Below are 18957 nucleotides of genomic sequence, written 5' to 3'. Positions count from 1 at the left end.
TTGGAGCGTTCATCTTGGGTCCCCTAGGCTACCAAATACTAAGTACATGCCAGGCTCTGCTCTGAGTGTCAAAAGGGACCAGTGCAGAAAGTCCTGCCTTCCTGAAGTCTTCAATTTCAAGGTGAGGACAGACAAAACAGGAACTAGGCAGTTCCTGCAGCCCTCGAAAGCTGGTGCAGAAATGGGGTGCATGAAGTCATGGGGCAGAGTGTTGCAATCACAGAGGCCTCGTTTGAGTGGCTCTAAGTAGGTGGACAACAGCCAGGGGTGCTTCACAATTAAGAGAAGGGACCAGAAGGTAGCTCAAGTCTTGGCCTCTCGGGGGTAGGGAGGAGGAGTGGACAGGGACATGGGGAGCTCAGAGGAGGGAGGAGCCACCTGGACCATGCCTCAGCTGTCTAAGTGAAAGGAGTCAGTAGTACCTGGGACCATGAGGTAGAGAGAGGAAGTCACCGTCTGCTCATTAGGAGGGTTTCCTTGTTGGCTCTACAGATTGGTACCAGGTTGGAGTTCAGTAGTGACATTGCAGGGCACTGTCTGAAACAGCTGGACTAGTGGTGTCTGATAGGGCAAGAGGTGCCCTGTGAGAGGATGAGGCTAGGGTGGAGGACAAGGGCTAAGCTTTGCGTGTTTAAGGCCAGTGTGTGCCTGCAGGGTACGCCTCAGGTCCTGGTGAGTAACAGTAGCTGTTTGAGTTGCAAGCCCAGGAGACAGGGCCACCTGCCACAGAAGTAGTACGTCGCCCTCATTTAGGGCTTTGTCCCAGTTAGATTGGGTGAAACAAAGGGCCGAGTGTGCAAAGCCTATGCACAGAAACAGGCTAGATTGAGCCCCGGGGATTACCAACATTATGAACCTAAACCGAGGGGAAGATGGCAAAGTAGACCAAACAGTGGCTATCTGGAGACAGAGGCCAAGAGAGAGGAGGGCCTTTGAGGCCTGAAGAAAGTGTCTTCTAAGAGGAGTGGCCATGAGGTTAGGAACCATGGATGATGCATCGCATGGAAGATAGAAGCCACCTTGAGACACTGGGTTTAGCAATCCGACACGACACGGACGTCAGTCATTTCAGTGAAGAGGGATTAAGTACTGTGTTCAGTAATGGAGACAGGATGGTGTTGACAGAGAAGTGGGTGGAGGCAAAGGAAGAGTGTCACCTGTGTCTGCCCAGGTGATAGGAACAGGGGAGAAAAGATAGCCTTGAATAAATTACAAGGGAGGAAGAGGCGGGCAGATCTCTGTGAGTTTGAAGCCAGCCTGGTCTACAAAGTAAGTCCAGGACAGCCAGGGCTGGTACATAGAGAAACCCTGTTTTGAAAACAACAACAACAAAAACAAAAACAAAATCAGTAAAAATAATAAACAAAAGTGGCCAACTGGTCTGAACAATCACATAAGCAAAGATAGCATCTCAAAGGCAATTATTCCGAGCAGATGCCTTGCTCCTGCCGTCACCAGGGAACTACAGATTGAAACAACAGTGAGACACCACTGCACACCTACTAGGTAGCCCAGATCCAAAAGGGTGATGACATTGGTTTAGGGCAGGGCAGGGAGGTAGTGAGTGGGCAGGCAGTCCACTCATTGTGGTAAGGATGCAGGATGGCGTAGCCACTTTGGAAAACAGTGTGGTATTCTTTTTCAAAGCCAAGTGTTCACTTGTCATACAATTTGGCAATTGTTCTCCTGGGTATTTACTCAGAGAAGTTAAAGGTTAAAGCTGAGGCATGGAAGCTTGTGACTCTAAAGAAGTAGAGGCATGAAGGGGAGTGAGAGACCAGTCTGGCCTGCTGGACCCTGCAGAAGAAGAAGAAAAAAACACTTTAGTGTGTGCAAACTCATACTTGCAACATGATGGGGGCGATTGATGGGGGCTTTATTCACAATCGCCCCAACCTGGAAGAACCCAGATGTCTTTCAGGGAGTGGTTTGATAAAAATGTGGTCTATGTCCACAAAGTAGAATAGGGTCTTGGGTCACAAACAATCAAGCTGTGGAGTCATGACACACACTCCTTGCTGAAAAGACAGGAGAATTGAGGTAATTAATGCAGTAAGCCAGGGGGAAGAGTGGGAGTAGGAGGCAAGCAAACATGTATCCTAGGGCTTTTTTTTTTTTAATGGTGGTAACACAGTTGTGTAAATCTGGTGATGGGAGGGCACCATGCCTTTGGTCTTCTTGTGTATCTTGAGTTCTTAGATGAAGGTAGAAAGGGTTGGAGTAGGGCTCCCACGCTGTCTGAGGAGTCAGTTTCCCGGCCCCATTTCATTTCCCCAACTCCATCAGGAGACTGGAAATGTCTATGGAGGCTTCTGGTTGGAGGATCTGGGACTATAGGCATGCTGCAGGTGCCTCTGTTTCTGTCTCATGTCAGCTGGCCTAAGTTCTGCTACAGGACCCCTGATCCTCGTTGCTGTGATGCGAGGCCAGGCAGAGCTCTGCTTTGGCTGGGCTTTGGGTCAGTTCACAGCTTTCCCTCAGCATTGTATCTCTCCAAGGTGATCCCCACAGTCCCCAGCCCCTGCTTTTTCTCTCTCTCTCTCCCCCTCCCTCCCTCCCTCCCCCCCCCCTCTGTCTCATAGGCCCTGGCTCCTGTGCAGTCTCCATACCTCTGTCTACAGAGGGCTGGGTGTAAACTGGGGGTGTTTGTAAAAGTCTTCCTTGGAGTCCACCTCCAGGCCTTGCCATCCTTGCTTCTAGGCTCTGAGACCCCTGTCCCATTAGCTGTCATTAAATAACACAGGAAGGAAGCCGTGCCCAGAGACCTTTGACCCTCACAGAGCAAGGAGATGCCTATAAACATGGGAAACAGGCTGTGCGGGTGGAGGGGGGTTTGGTTATGCAAGGAGAGGATGAAGCTAGAAAGTTTCAGGTGGCCCCAGTGCTAAGTGGGAAATGGTTTCACCCTAACCTCCAACCTTGTGATGAGGTGCTGAGTCACCCCACACCTCCTTGTCCTCCTCCTCCTTTGCCCCTCCTTCTCCTGGCTGAGTCACTGATCTGAGACCTCAAGGCCCAGCTACCCTAGGCCCTTGGAGGAAGAGGTGTGGCTTCCTGGGACCCAGCAAGTTTTCCTACAAGTTTTTCAGGGGCATCTAAGGCCATCTGAGAGAATGAGTTACGGGTCAGTTGAAAGGAGGGACCTTAGCTGGTGGCGGGAAGGGCAGGGTTGGGCCAACGGGCATAGTTAAGGCAGAGGGCTCCTCTTAATACAAAGAAAAGTGTCTGATGTTCTGTTCAAGACTCCGAAGGAGCATGAAGATCTCTAGTGAGTGTCCTAAACTTGAGGCCACCTCAGTTTCCAGGAACAGCAGAGCCCTGCAGACGGGTCACCCCACAAGGAGATCACCCACCCACCCCCAGCAAGAGCCATCAACCTTCAGATCACCTTACAGAACCAGAAGGGAGAGACTGGCCAGCAAGACCACAGCTGGACCAGAACCCCTCACCCAGCCCAGCTCCCACCCTTCGTCGTCTTCACTGTTCAGGAGAGCTAAGCATCTGTCTGTCAAATGGATACCCCAGGCACCCACAGACACATGTGCCTTATAGGCCACTGCAAAATGGCTGCCTGGGTGACTTGCTATCTTCCAAGTTGGCCATCTTGGAGAACAAGGTCAATAGAAACCAAGAAAAAAGAGAAATCTTCCCAAGAGAGGGGACGGAGGTTAAGATGGACAGCACACACAGACCCTGAAGGGCAGAAGTCTCCAGGAGCCTGGCAGGTAGGGGAACACTTGAGAGGAGCCTAGAGATGGCAGGGCCAGCTGAGAGGTCAATGAATGGTACAACTAAGCATGAAGCTGGCCTGGGGAAGGCTCCACTTTCTGCCTGGACAAGCCCATCACCTTAGATGGAGCACTTGCGTGTGATCACTGTCCTCATGTGGGCTCTGGGTATGATGGCCACATTTTTGTGTACCTAGATGTTAGCAGACAATCATCTGGATGTTCCCGTGAAGATATTTCCTAAAGAAATCCACATCTTCCTTGGTCATTTATGAGCCAAGCACACGATGTGGGCAGGCCATTTCTAATCAGCTAAAGAGCTTAGAGAAAAATGCTTCCCCAGGAGGAAGGAGTCCCTGCCCCCTTCTTGGAGCTCCAACTGCTCCTTAACTGCAGCCAGCTGTTTAAAATAAGCCTCCCTGGGGCTGGAGAGATGGCTCAGCGGTTAAGAGCACTGACTGCTTTTCCAGAGGTCATGAGTTCAATTCCCAGCAACCACATGGTGGCTCACAACCATCTATAATGTGATCTGATGTGCACTGTATACATAATAAATAAACAAATCTTTAAAAAAAAATAAATAAAATAAAATAAAATAAAATAAGCCTCCCTCCCTCCTCATATCCCCTGCATTTGTCTCCTAGAGGACTCTGATGAAGACAGACAGGCTTGAGAATGGAGTCCTAGGAGGTCCCCGGACAGATGGAAGCCACGTAGTAGTGCCACACAGTCCCATGGTGGGAAAGGAAGTAGGAGGGAGCCAGAATCTAGCAGCTGAAAGGCCCAGAAGCCAGAGGACTGATCTTGAGGTGGAAGAGGACAGGCTTGAACTAAGTCTGTGGCATCAAGAATAGGAGGAGAGGCTTGGGCACAACAGCAGAGGAGAGCTTGCCTGGAGCACGGGAAAGCCTGGGTTCAGTCCCCAGGACTGTAGGGGGTGGGGAAGGAAGGAGGCAGGATGTGAGACAAAGGAGGAAGAGGAGGAGGAGGAGGAATGAGGCAAAGGCAGTCAATGTTGGGACACGGAGATGTCGCCCTGCTTCCTGCCTGTGTTTGTGTCCTGTGGCTGCAGTCATAAGAGACTACAAATTGTAGGAGTTAAAAAAAAAAAACAACACGTTTATTCTCTTGCAACTCCCGAGTCCAGAAATCCAGCCTCAATGGCTTTGCATTGCATGGTGCCTCGGGGGTACGCTGGGCTGGTTCCAGGGAGGTTATAGCATAGTCTGTTTCTCAAATCCTAGGCCAAGACCCCCCCACCCAGAACCTCCAAAGACTTTGCTCTGTTCTCTATTTCCACCTCACATCTCCAACGACCATCTTGCTTTCTCTGGGAGGACCCATCTTTCTTCCCAGCTGCCAGGGGTCCAGAAAGGGACGTCTCAGGAGGAGTGCTTGCTTGTCTATCTACCACACTATGGTTGGTGGAAATGGAGAAGACTGAGTTTGGAGTGGAGAGCATGTGGTATCTGAGAGTTGGGTTTGACACTGGAGTCCCAGGTACCAGCAAGTGAGGCTGGAGAGGAATCCTGGTGAAGTTTGGGTGAGGATGTGATTGGTTTAAAAGGGAGGGGGATTAAAGAAAGAGGAAGACTATGAAGACCTAAACCCTGATGATAAGGGGATGGGTAGAGGTCAGTGGGGAAGCTGATGTGAGGTCAGGTGTCATGGCCACTGGGGGCTGAGTTGGGTGATATGGACCAACAGAAAGAGCGGAGGGGACAGTTCTGGGAGTTGGCTGGTGGGCTGGACTGTGTATTCAGAATAGTTCTAATGATCATCATAGTGACTTTAGCAGGGCTTGTTCACTTCGGGGCCACACTGGGCCTATCAGGTATCTTGGAGCATTATCTGAGAGCTCTACAGCTGCCATCTTTGCTTTCAGGACAAAGGCATGGTTTTTCTCATGGCCAAGAGATGTTTTCTGCCCCAGGTTTTCAACTCCCAACATCATTGTAGATAATGGCCACCATTAGCATCACTACAGGTATGGCCACCATTACCAGTTGCATTAGGTCAGACCTTCTTAGGAGATCCTGGCTTCCACTCACTGAAGGGACTCGGGCCATCTTGCCCTAGAGAGTGTGTCACTGCTGCAGAATGACAGGATGGAGGTGGCCCAACCTCCTGCTTTATGTGGTACATACAGCTCCTGTACCTGGGGTAGGGCCACACCAACCTTAGGATGTGGACCTGGGAGAAGAGAGCTGGATCCTGGAGGCAGGGCAGGGGTTCAACCTTCAGTCCTCCCTAGGGAACCTGTTCTTCAGAGGCTCCAGGAAAAGACCTTAGTGTCTGCCCTCCACCCGTAGCCACAAGGCCTGTTCCCCAGGGTAGGCCGGTGGTGGCGGTCAGTACTTTTCTGGCTTTGGGATGCAGCTTCCTGTGGTACCTGCCCCTCCCAGGCAGCTGGACAAACGGGTCTGGGGTTACAACACCCACTCCCTTACAGCAATGACTCAGGAGGAAAGGGAGTGGTGGGTAGGAACATGTGTCCCCTCCATCCTTGAACAGCACCCCAGCTCTTCTAGCCTGGATGGCCCTAGCAAAGGTGGCTGGAAGGCTGAGCCAGTCTGCCTCAGAGATAAATTTGAGTACCTCCACTTATTATGGAGAGTAAAGCTGGCAGTGACACAAAACTGTCCCTTGCAAGTGCCTGCTTCCCTCACCACAGTGAAGATAGATTACCTAGCCCTGTGGGTGGACCCTTCACCTCTATAGGCCTCAGTATCTCCACATGTGTGATGCCCTGATAAGTACAGGGTGGTTGAGCTACCCAGTCCGTCCCACTGCGGTTCCATGCACAAAGCTGAGGGACTTGTCTCCCAGGGCTTGGGCCTCAGAAGCAGGGCCAGAGCAAGTAGTAGCCTGGTCTAGCCTGAGTGCCAGGAGGGCAGAGTGCCCAGGGGTTAAAGCACAGTGGGTGAGCTCCACACACAGCTAAGTCCAAGGAGCACAAGCAGGGAACAGGAGAGGGGCTGTAGATACATAGTTGAGCATTTCCCTCCTGCCATAGGGACACCACAGCTCTAAGCCAAGACATTTATTCAACCTCGGCTACAGTTAGTCTGGAGCCTTCAGAAACCAAGAGCCTGAAGGCTGGACGTGTAGCTCCACTGGTACTTGCCTAGTGAACACAAAGCACTGTGCATAGCCCTAATACCACATAAGCTAGGTGTGGTGCACACCTATAATCCCAGCACCCCGGAAGTGTAGGCAGTAGGATCAGAAGTTCAAAATCATCCTTGTCTGCCTAAGGAGTTAGAAGCCTGGGCTAGCACCACCTCCCCTCCCTCCGGGGGCATCTGGGACAAAGCCTTCTCGAATCAAGGTTTCAGGACGAGACCTCTGTGGTTCATTATCATGACGAGGGTGTAAAGCTTGGTCAAGAGTTAGGTTTCAAGTTTGGACCTGAACAGGGCTTCTGGCTTCTTTTTTCTTTTCTTCTTCTTCTTCTTCTTCTTCTTCTTCTTCTTCTTCTTCTTCTTCTTCTTCTTCTTCTTCTTCTTCTTCCTTTTTTTGGTATTTCAAGGCGGGGTCTCTCTGTGTATCCTTGACTATCCTGGACTTGCTTTGTAGACCAGGCTGGCCTCGAACTCACAGCACTCCACCTGCCTCTGCCTCCCAAGTGCTGGGATTAAAGGCGTGTGCCACTACCACCCAGCAGGGCCTCTGGTGTCTACATCCTGCCTCTAAGAGAGAGAATGCAGGAGGCAAGAGGGTAGAGGTCACAAGAGGTCCCCAAACTTCCTGAGTCCATAATACTCATGCAGACGAAAATGCCATCCTGTGAGACACCGTGTTCTGAGCCCCTGCAATGGCTCAGACTGTTTCCAGTCTGGGCAGGTCAGAGGTTGCTGGCAGTGCTGGGAACAGGGTCTCCTGGGGGTCGTAGCCCAGGCACTGTATCCCTGAATCATCTTTCATGACTCTGCATTTTGCTTCCAGGTGTGAACTCTGTCTGTGAGACAGCTTCCGCTGCAGGAGTTAGTGAGTAGGGAAAAGGATGATGGGGTCCTCCATAGCCCCATCCCATCAGGCCTGTTCTTTAGCGCTGTTCTTGGGATGACCCAGAGTCAAGTGGGAGGCAGCCTCTGTATGGAGTTCTATGCCAGTACAGCTAAAGTCAATGGCTACCCCTTCCCAGGATGGAGTGTCTGCTGTACAGCAGAGGCCTCTCCTTGGTTTCCCCTCATTCCAGAGCGCTGTTGTGTGAGTATCCAAGCAGGTTCTTGGATACAGAAAGGAAGCCAGGTTCCTGAGCACAAGGCCAAGGAATAGTAAGAAGAGAAATAGGCAGGGGTCTAACGGCTTCCCTCCTGTGTCCACAGGACCTAGTACAGGCTCAGCATGGCAGAGGGCTGGCCACCTCTGTAGCTGCCCAGGGGAGGGTGTGTTGTGGGAGACCTGGCTGAGACAGACCTTGCCAGGGATGGCAATAAATACCTGGCCCCAGGCTCTCACACTCAGCATGCCTGAGGACAGAGAAAGGCCACTTCCTCCCTGAATGTCCATCACCATGTGACTGTTATCCCCAGGGTGTTGACCTCTGAGCACATGACCAGGGCCCTTCTTGCAGACTTCGTGCCAGCCAGCAACTTCCTTCCCTTCCTGGAAGCTACTCTTGGTGCCCCTACATAAGGACAGTCATGTGATGCTGGCCTTGGCTCCTCAACCCCAACCCTGATCCTCAGGAAGGCAGCTCCTTCCGTCTGTTGCCTGCAGATGACCACCCCACATGCACAGAACTGCATCTTCCCACCAGCAAGAGCCTTTTCAGAAGTGATTCCTGCCATATGCTCTGCTATCTGGCCTTTGGCCCAGGCTCTTCCTGCCTTAGTGGCCTGGCTTGTCAGGTCCTTCCCCTGAAGAAACCACTGTGGATATCTGCTTTCTTTTTACCTTTGGTTTTTTGAGACAGGGTTTCTCTGTGTAGCCTTGACTGTCCTGGACTTACTTTGTAGACCAGGCTGGCCTCAAACTCACAAAGATCCACCTGCCTCTGCCTCCCAAGTGCTGGGATTAAAGGTGTGTGCCACCACTGCCCGGTGATAATCTGCTTTCAACTAGGACATGTCCCCAAAGATAGTCCAAGAAGTGCAGAGAGGTACAGCCGTGCTGGCCCTGTTGGCTGTGAGTCTGTGATCATTGGTATTGGTTGTTGATGTGACAGAGTCTAGAGCCATCCAGATGTCACACCTCTTTGGCTGTCTGTGAGGGGTTTTCTAGATTAGATTAATTGGCATGGGGAGTCCCACTCCAAATATGAGCAGCACCATCCCACGGTCCAGGGTTCCAGACTAGATAAAAAGGAGAAAACAAACTGAGCAGCAGTGTCTATCTTGCTTTGTTTCCTGTCCACAGATGCAACATGACCAGCTGCCTCAGGCTCCTGTCACCATGACTACGGGAGATTGCACCCTCAAACAGTGAGCCAGGGATGGGAGTAGTGCCACGCGCCTTTAGTCTCAGCGCTTGGGAGGCAGACAGATCTCTGTAAATTTCAAGTCAGCCCCAGCTACATAGTGAAAGCCTGTCTCAAAAAAGAAAACCAAAACCAAAACCAAAAAACAAACAAACAAACAAACAAACCTGAATCAATGGAAACCTTTCCTGCCTCCCCTAAACTCGCTTTTGATAGATGTTTGGTCACATAAGTGGGCAAAGTAACAGATTCAGGGCATGGCCTGCCAATTTCATGTGTGGACTGGAATAGGATGCAAGAAGCCTGGGATGGGAGGTGACATTGCAGACCCCAGAGGGGACACGAAACTGAGTTCAAATGAGGGACAAGAGTCACCTGTAAATGGTGGCCACCAGCTAGCTGCCTTTCACACCCGTAGACCACACCATGGCCACCAGCCATCCAGTCTCATCGCCTCTACCCTGGCCCCAGGGACAGGCAGGGCCTTGTCCCTGTGCCCCAGATGAGGACACTCGGGCCACCCACAGGAGGAAGTTGCTCAAGGACATGGCATCTTTTGGTCTGGACTCTTTTGCTGCCTGTGCAATTTTGGGGAAGTCCTTGTCCCCATCAGGATTGTGGCTGGCTGGGCTCTCCCCTTTCGGAGCTACAGCCATGAGTCAGGTGTCAGAATCCCTGCCGGGCAAAGGGTTCTGGTGTCCTAGTGTAGGATGTCCTAGCTAGCACCCACAACTCACTCCTGTGGATACCAGAATGTGCTCTCAAGGCCTCCCATTTCTTCCCTTGCTGTGCCTGGGCAGGAAGACCCAGCCTGAGAGACTCTAGCCCTCAGACAACACTCAGCCACGTACCACTGCTGGACCAGGAGGGAGGTCCACACCCTGAGGCCCACTAAGGCCTTCGTAGTCCCACCGCCACTCACTCATGTGCATCCACCCACACCTCTACCTTCTGTCTCTGCCCCTCCCACTTCTCAGTTCGGTGCCTTGTCCTGGGGTGTAATCTGCCCCAGCGACACTCACATGATCCCCAGAACCAGACAGAGGTTAAGGAGTCTGCAATGGACACTGGACTTGAGTCAGCTCTCTCACCTCACGGCTTGAGCTCTGTATTAACTCCTATGACCGGATCCATTCACTACAGTGTGGGGACAGTGGGATCTAGTTAATCCAGGCTCTTCTCTACAGGACTTCTGGAAACTTCCAGGGCTCCAGGAAGCAAAAGAAGAGCCCCTCCCTCAAGACTCAAAGCCTTCACAGCCCTAGCCTGCCCTGATCATAGGCTGGCAGCTCCTGAGGACCTACCAGCCCATCTCACTGTCTGAGGGCACTTTAGTGTCCCCCAACCAACTCTCTGTCATTCTCAAGATATCAGACATCTTTGGTCCCCATCCTGTTTATAGCAAGTGTTCATCACTATCTTTTTTGAAGTCTGACTGTATGCCGTAAGCTGAACATGTGGAGGATGTAGATGCCGCCTGAGACATTCTGGAATATGTCCCCTGGCCTCATCCCCCACACTTCATGCTGCTTTCTCCCCACCCCGCCCCCAAAGTTCCCCAGCCGACTGTGATTAGCTTGTCCCTGCAGATGAGTTTAAGTTTTATATAGATGGAGCCAGACATCATGTGTCTGTCCTTGTCTGGCTTCCTGCACTCAGCGTGATTATTTTGAGATGCATCCACACTGCCTGGCACTTCACATTTGTTTTTCCACAGCTGCAGTAACAACTTGCTGGGACTTAGTGGATTAAGCAACAAGGATGCACTATGGAGATCAGAATCCCTAAGGGGTCACTGAACCCAAATCTGGCGTCAACCTGATTGCAGGACAAAACCCCCAGCTCCTTTCCTTACAGCACCCAGACCTCTGCATACCTTAGCCCTGGGCCCAGTCCACCTGCAGGGCAGGCATTGGCCATCCGAGCATTGATGATACACTACCCGGGCCTGGACTTCAGCTTTTATATGCACCTCGTGATTACATTCCTCATTCTGTTATCCTTGATAATCTCCCATGGTGAGGTTGGCTGCTTAGCGACCTGAATTCCTTATACAGCTATAATTCCTGGCCGTGGGGAGCTAACACACACAGGTTCCCAGAGGCTGGGGCATGAACCTCCTTGGGGGCCACTCTTGTACCCGCCACCCTCAATCCTTCATTAGTTCTAATTGCTGAATAGTTTCCCAACTTGCAGAGGCCACAGTTGGTTTACTCATTTAACTGTCTGACGTCATTTCCTGGATCCCAGGTTGGAGCTGCTGGGATCCCAGGTTACAAGGGAAGCTGCAGGAATTTTCACACTCAAGTCTTCTCCGGGGTTTAGGATTTTACTTCTATACAAAAAGTAGCGGGGATTGGGGAACACAGGGTAAAGGACTGAGTAACTTTAAAAAAAAAACACACACACACACACACACACAAACATTCAAGTGGTGTCTACAACACCTTCTTCCCCCCCTGCCTCCCTCCGCATTAGTCTAACAAGTTCAGTTCTACCTGTTCTGACCAGTGTGTGTGTGTGTGTGTGACAGGTATGGCATATCCTTCAGGCTCTCATTTCCTTAATGGGCTATCAAGTCATGGGATGTGTTTATTCAGATGTTTCCCTATTTATTTGTTGAGTTGTTTGTCTTACTATTGAAGGGAAATAATTCTTTCCCTCTGTAAACCAGGCTGGCTTGGAACTCACCATTAGCCAAGACTGGCCTTGCACTCGTGGAAATCCTACTGCCTAGGTTTTTTTGAGTTCTAATATCAGAGGTGGGACCCACCATCCCCATTTTTTTTTTCTAAAAAGAATTTTATAAATTTATTGGTTACTTTTCTCTAATTCCATTTTATGCTGTATTCCAAAAGTTTTTGTTTTTTCTAAATTCAAGGTAAGTATCATGGTTAGCTTTAACTGTCAACTTGACAGGACCCTGAATCAACAGGAATGGCAGGACCAGTGGGGAACTCTCAATATTGGATTGGCCTCCTCCTGTCTGTGGAGGGTTGTCTTCACTGTTGATGTGGGAGGGAGCACTCAGGCTACTGTGCACAGCACCATTCCTGAGGCAGGGGGTCCTGAGAGAAGCTCCAAGTGAGTGCCATCCCTCAGGCTACCGTTCACAGCACCATTCCTGAGGCAGGGGGTCCTGAGAGAAGCTCCAAGTGAGTGCCATCCCACATGGATTCTGGGACTTGACTTGCTGACTTGACTGGAGAGATTTGCATTTATTCCTCAGACTGTGTCCGTCTGTCTCTCTGTCTCTGTTTGTCTCTGTCTGTCTGTCTGTCTGTCTGTCTCTCTCTCTCTCTCTTCTGTTTTTTGTTTTTTGTTGTTGTTGTTGTTGTTGTTTTGTTTTTTGTTTTGTTTTTGAGACAGGGTTTCTCTGTATAGCCTTGGCTGTCCTAGACTTGCTTTATAGGCCAGGCTGGCCTCAAACTCAGAGTGATCCGCCTGCCTCTGCCTCCCGAGTGCTGGGATTAGAGGCGTGAGCTACCATGCCCGGCCTTGTGTCTGTCTCTTACAGAGTCTTTGTCTGGCTGTGGTGTCAGGACAGTGCTGCCTTCCAAAATAGCTGGGAAGACCTGGATTCTCGCCTTTTGAGGAACAATTCCTTAGCAATTCCTGCCCTGATTTAGATGCTGGGAGGAGTGTGCCTTCACACCCATTCAGGGTTTTCTTTGCAGGAATATTCTGTGTGCATGTTCATGTATGTGGAAGCCAGAGAGCAACCTTAGGTGATATTCCTCAGAGTCATCCACCTCCCTTGAGATAGGAGCTCCATTTGGCCTGTAACTGCTCAAGGAGGTGGGTCTGGGTGGCTAGTGTGTCCCAGGGACCCACCTGTCTTCACCTCCCTAGCTCTAGGGTTGCAAATATACACCATTACACCTACTTTTTTGTTTGTTTGTTTTTAACATTGGTTCTGGGTTGGTTTTTTTTTTTTTTTTTTTTTGCGTGTGTGGTTTTTTTGTTTTGTTTTGTTTTGCTTGGTTTGTTTTGTTTTGTTGAGACAGGGTTTCTCTGTGTAGCCTTGGCTGTCCTGGACTCCCATTGTACACCAGGCTGGCCTCAAACTCACAGCAATCCACCTGCCTCTGCCTCCCGAGTGCTGGTATTAAAGGAGTGCGCCACCACCTCCCAGCTTTTATTTATTTTATTTTATTTTTTTTGTAAGGAACATGGTCTTGATCTTTATAATTGTTAGGAAAAGTATCAGCTCAGGACCCACTCCCACCCACAAGACCAAGGTCTCAGTATAAAAGAGATTTATTTGCCCCAGAGGGACAGAGGGTAGGAAATAAGAGACAACAGAAGATAGAGGATGAGGAAGAAGGAAAAGGGGAACAAGGAAAAGGCTGGAGGAACATTTGTCTTGGAGTGGGCACAAAGGACTGCCTCTGGATAGAGAGGAGATAGACGCGGTACACAGGAAAACGGAGTTTAATAAAGGCACAAGAGGAAACCTTGTGTTACAATGAGATATTTTGTTTTGATTGGGCCTGTTAATTAGGTGAGGCAAAGGCGGCTTTTGGCTACTGGACTTCCATACTTCGATAGCTGGACCTTGGTAGTCAGCCTCAGGAGGAAGAAGTAGCCAAATAGACCTTGGTGGCTAGCTTTAGGAATGTAATCTATGCCTATAGATTGGGAGGCAGAGGCAGGCAGATCACTGTGAGTTCGAAGACAGCCTGGTCCAGGGCAGCCAAGGCTACACAGAGAAACCCTGTCTCAAAAAAAAAAAAAAAGGAATATAATCTAACAGTTTGTTGCTGGTGGTGGTTGTTTGTTTTTGTTTTTGTTGTTTTTAGCAAGGCAGAGGGAACTGGAGAGAAGAGCACATGCCTAAGTGGACTGGTATCCCTAAGAACAGGAGGAGACTATAAGGAACCACTCATTCTGTGCTCCTGGCTAAGATGACAGACAAACCATCCAAACCCCTGAGGACAGGTGCCACCATAGCTTCATGTCCATGAAGAAAGTTGACTCTAAACTTAAGAATCTTCCCTCAGGACCGGGGTGATGCATGGGTGGATGACAGGCTTGCCTTGCAAACCTGACATCAGTTTACTAGAGCACTCACCCAGAATGCCTTGGCTTCCAGGCTCCGCCCCCAGCACCATAGAGACTGTGTGATGGAGCGCACTTGGGAAATAGAGACTGGAGGGATCAGGAGTCCAAGGATACCCTCAGCTCCAAAGAGGGTTTGAAGCCAGCCTGTGCTATATGAGACCCTGGCTTTTTAAAAAAAAAAACATTTAAATTCCTAGGTCCCATTAAAGAAGGTAACCGGCTCCGTGAGGCCTTGCTTCTTCTCTTGTGCTGAGTTAGGAGAAGCTTCATGTGTCGTGGTTTTGTTTGAGTTGAGTTCAGAATGCTTCCTGATTTCCTGCTGGAGGCCTCTGGCTCCTGTCTGCTAATCTCTGTGTTACATCAGTGTCCCTTTGCTGTGTAACAAATGCCAACCCACCGACTTGTTGCTACACAGTGGTCAGAAGACCAGGCCGGACTCTGGAGTCACAGGGCCTCAGCTGCCTGTGCTCATGCCTGGGTCACGGGGTCCACTTGCAAGATCCTGTTTGTGGATAGAACTCGAGCCCTTGTGATTGCAAGGCTGATACTATAATAGATCTAAAAATAATGGTTTAGCAGCTAACAGTGCTTTCTGTGCAGTTAAAAGAGTAGAGTCCAGGCCCCAGCACTCAGTGGACAAGCCAGCATCTTGTGTACCCCAGCTCCAAGGAGGGCAGAGACAGGAAGAGTGCTGGACTTGCTGGCTTCCACACTAGCTGAGAAAAACCTGAGGCTTCTTCAGGCTAACGGAGAGACCCTGCCTTAGAAGTAGGTGGGGGTGACAGAGGGCACCAGAAGCCCTCCTCTGAGCTCTGTGTACACACAAACATGAACACCCACACAGAGGTATAAATTTTGTGTTGTTTCCAAGACAGGGTTTCTCTGTATAGCCTTGGCTGTCCTGGACTCTCTTTGTAGACCAGGCTGGCCTCAAACTCACAGAGATCCTCCTGCCTCTACCTCCGTATGTATGTATGTATGTATGTATGTACTTATGTATGTATGTATGCATATTTAATAAAAAGGAATGCTGAGTATGGTGGCACATCCTTGTAATCCCAGCGCTGGGAATCAGTGAAAGGAGAGTCTTTCGTTCAAGGTCAAGATCAGCCTGGGTTACATGATATTCTGTCTGCAGTAACTGCACTTAGAAAAAGCTTGTGAGGCCAGGTTTGGTGGCGCACGCCTTTAATCCCAGCACTGGGGAAGGCAGAGGCAGGCAGATCACTGTGGGTTCCAGGCCAGCCTGGTCTACAAAGCAAGTCCAGGACAGCCAAGGCTACACAGAGAGGCCCTGTCTTGAAAAACCAAAAACCAAAACAAACACAAACAAAACAAAACAAAAACCCAAAAAACCAAAAACCAAAACAGAAAAAGCTTGTGAGATTGAGCCAGACCACAGATGCCTCTCTCACCCCAACTCCTGCTTGCCATGGGCTAATTAATAGTGTACAGTGTTTGCCTAGCATGTGTGAGGTCCCAGGATCCCCAGAGCCCCCAAATTAAAGATTATGAGAATGATGAAAATTCTGTTCTTGTGGGTGGACCACTACAGGATATTCTGTGGAGCTGTGCATTGGCCAGGGGTGATGAAGTAATGAAGTTAATCCTTCCTCACTATGTGCTCCTACCATGGAGAGACAGAGCTGAAGAATTCTCTCACCTCAGACATCCCATGATCCCCCTGTTCACTTCTGTCCTACCGCACCACCCCACCCTACCAATTGATGGTGCTACCTCATTGGCCTTGCCTTATGCACATGTCTAGGGGCTGGAATCACATTAGACAGCCTTCTTTCATTTGGTCACACGTGTTTCCATCATTTCCTTTCATGACTTGACACCTTATTTCCATCATTTGGTCTCACCCTAGGCTGTTTATCTATTCACCTAATAAAAGACATTTTGCATACTTGGAAAATACGATAACAGGCTCAGGCGTGGTGGCGTACACCCTTAATCCCAGCACTTGGGAGGCAGAGGCTGGAAGATCGCTGTGAGTTCAAAGCCAACCTGGTCTATAAAGCAAGTCCAGGACAACCAAGGCTACACAGAGAAACCCTGTCTTGAAAAAAAAAAAAGGAAAGAAAGCAAATATGATAACAGTGAATAAAGTGGCTATCTCATTTCCCTCATTGTTACAGAATACCCTAATAAAAAGCAACTAGGGGAGAAAAGGATTTATTTCAGTTCACAATTCCAGGCTACGGTCTATCAATGCAGAGAAGTTACAGCCTCAGGAGCTTTCGACAGCTGGTCGCATCATATCCACAGTCAGGAGCAAAGGGAAATGGCAAGCACACATGCCTGCTTGCATCTCACTTTCTTCACTCCTGGTTTAGGACCCCTGCCTAGGGAATGATGCTGCCCACACTGGGCTGGGTCTTCCCACATCAAGACAACTTATCACAGACATACCTACTACAGGCCAGTCTGATCTAGATAATTCCTCAAATAAGAATTCTTCCCAGGAGAGTCCAGGTGGTGTCAAGTTGACAGTTGAAATTAACCAGTCCAGATGCTTTCACTATATGTGTTTTTGTGTGAACATCTGTGAAGTTTCTAGGTGGATTCTGTGGTGGCTGTGGAGGTTAAGCTTTAGAAGAACTGTCTTCCAGAGCAGCCTTACCATTCTGCACACGCTCATCAGAGGTGAGGGACACTTTCTGCTGTGTGACGTTTTCATCAGGCCTTGGTGAGGCCACTGTCTGAATGTTAGCTATTCTAGTAAGTATGCAGTGGTATCTCATTGTTGCTTTAGTTGTCATATGACACTGAGCATCTTTTCATATGCCTACCTGCCATCTGCACATCTTTGTTGGTGAGACGTCTTCTATACATTTGCTCATATTATAAGGCATCTATCTGCTGCTAGTGTTTGTATGTGCTGAGCAATCCCTCTTGATTGGGTTATGTGCTCAGCCTCACCCATTTGTAATTTGAGAAAAACTTCATTACATTTATTTAGTAAAGAGAAGGAGAGAGAACCACAGCATGAGCAAGGAGGCCAAAGGATAACTTTGTGGAGTCAGTTTTCTCCTTACACCATGTGGGTCTTGGGATCAGACCCATGCCATCAGACTCAGCAGCAAGTGCCTCTTCCCTGCCCCCTTTGTAATTTTTTAAAAGTTATTTATGTACTTTGGGAATCAACTACACCATCAGATAAAAAATTTTTTGAGACTGGGTTTCTCCGTGTAGCCTTGGCTGTCCTGGAGTAACTTTGTAGACCAGGCTGGCCTTGAACTCACAGAGATCCATCTGCCTCTGCCTCCCAAGTGCTGGGATTAAAGGTGTGTGTCACCACCGCCCGGCCAGATAAATGTTTTACAAAAAGTTTTCTGCCAAGAAACTTAAAAAAAAAATTTTTTTTTAAGTATTACTTATTGTATGTGTGTTTGGCTGTATGTATGTATATGCAGAGGCCTCTCCAGAAGCCAGAAGCACATCAGATCTCCTGGAAGTGGGTTTACGGACAGTTGTGAGCCATGATACGTGTGATGGGAATGGAACCTGGGTCCTCTACGAGAGCTCCAGCCTCTTCAAGTTTTACAATCCTTCCTTTACAGTCGGTATCGTTGGCGTCTTATCTAAGTCATTGCCAAAGCCAAGGTCAGCCAACCGGTTCTTCTGAGCTGCTTATCTTGGGGTATTTTGTGGGTTTGAACATCTGTGATTAATTTATTTGTTTGTCTACCTAGTATCTGTTTACCTGACTGTTTATGGTGGTGATGGGATCAAACCCAGGTCCTTGCTTGTGCTAGCTAGGCCTGTGCTCTCCCACTGACCTGCAGCCCAGTCCTGGGATATACTTTGAAGTGAGTTTTGAAGTACTCTGGGTTACAGAAAGTCTAAAGTACAGGGAAAAGGAAAGAAAAATAGCCTAGTAGACTTTCCATAACCCAGAAAGGGGCTCACATGATAGAATCCACTGGACGCTGACCAGGGATGGAAGAGTAGTAGATTTCTCACAAATGGTGCCAAGTACCTGGACTTCCACAGGCAATGCACAGTACAGAATGAAGAATTCTAGGTACTGATTTCAAAAGAACAAGTGCTCTTGACCGTCCAGCCATCTCTTCCAGTTCCTGCAGTAAGTCTTGAGGGCAGGTAGTATCAGTCATTGGAGTGCGTTTCTCTTCCATACAGTGTTGGGGGGATCTGTGTCTTCTCTCATAAATTTCACGCTCTATTTGTCTTTAGTCTCAAACTATCTTTTTTTTTTTGTCTTTGCTTTTGCTTTTTGTATGTGGTCTTGCTGTGCAGCCTGGACTAGACTTGAATTCACTGTCTAGCCTCCCAGATGCTGAGGCTGCAGGTGTCCACCACCACTCATGACTTCCCTGCTGAGATTTTTTTTTTTTTTTTTTTTGGTTTTTCAAGACAAGATTTCTCTGTGTAGCCCTGGCTGTCCTGGACTCACTTTGTAGACCAGGCTGGCCGCGAACTCACAGAGATTTGCCTGCCTCTGCCTCCCAAGTGCTGGGATTAAAAGCATTCGCCACCACCTCCCAGATCCCTGCTGAGATTTTTATTGATTGGAATAACATTAAATCTACAGATCAACTTGAGAAGAATGAGGGATATTCAAAATATTAGCTTTCTAGCCAGGAGCATGAGCCAGCTGTTTAGTCTGAGAGTTATGATGTTTCTCTCTGTAGCTCTTATGGAAGTTTTGTTATGTTGGGGCCGAAGACGTTGCTCCATGGTTAAAAGCCCTTGTTTCTCTTGCAGAGGGCA

This window comes from Acomys minous, assembly GCF_964271855.1.
Source record: "Acomys minous genome assembly, chromosome: 2".
In the NCBI taxonomy this organism is placed as follows: Eukaryota; Metazoa; Chordata; class Mammalia; order Rodentia; family Muridae; genus Acomys; species Acomys minous.
The sequence above is the reverse complement of the archived record's forward strand: the minus strand, read 5'-3'. Positions refer to the sequence as shown.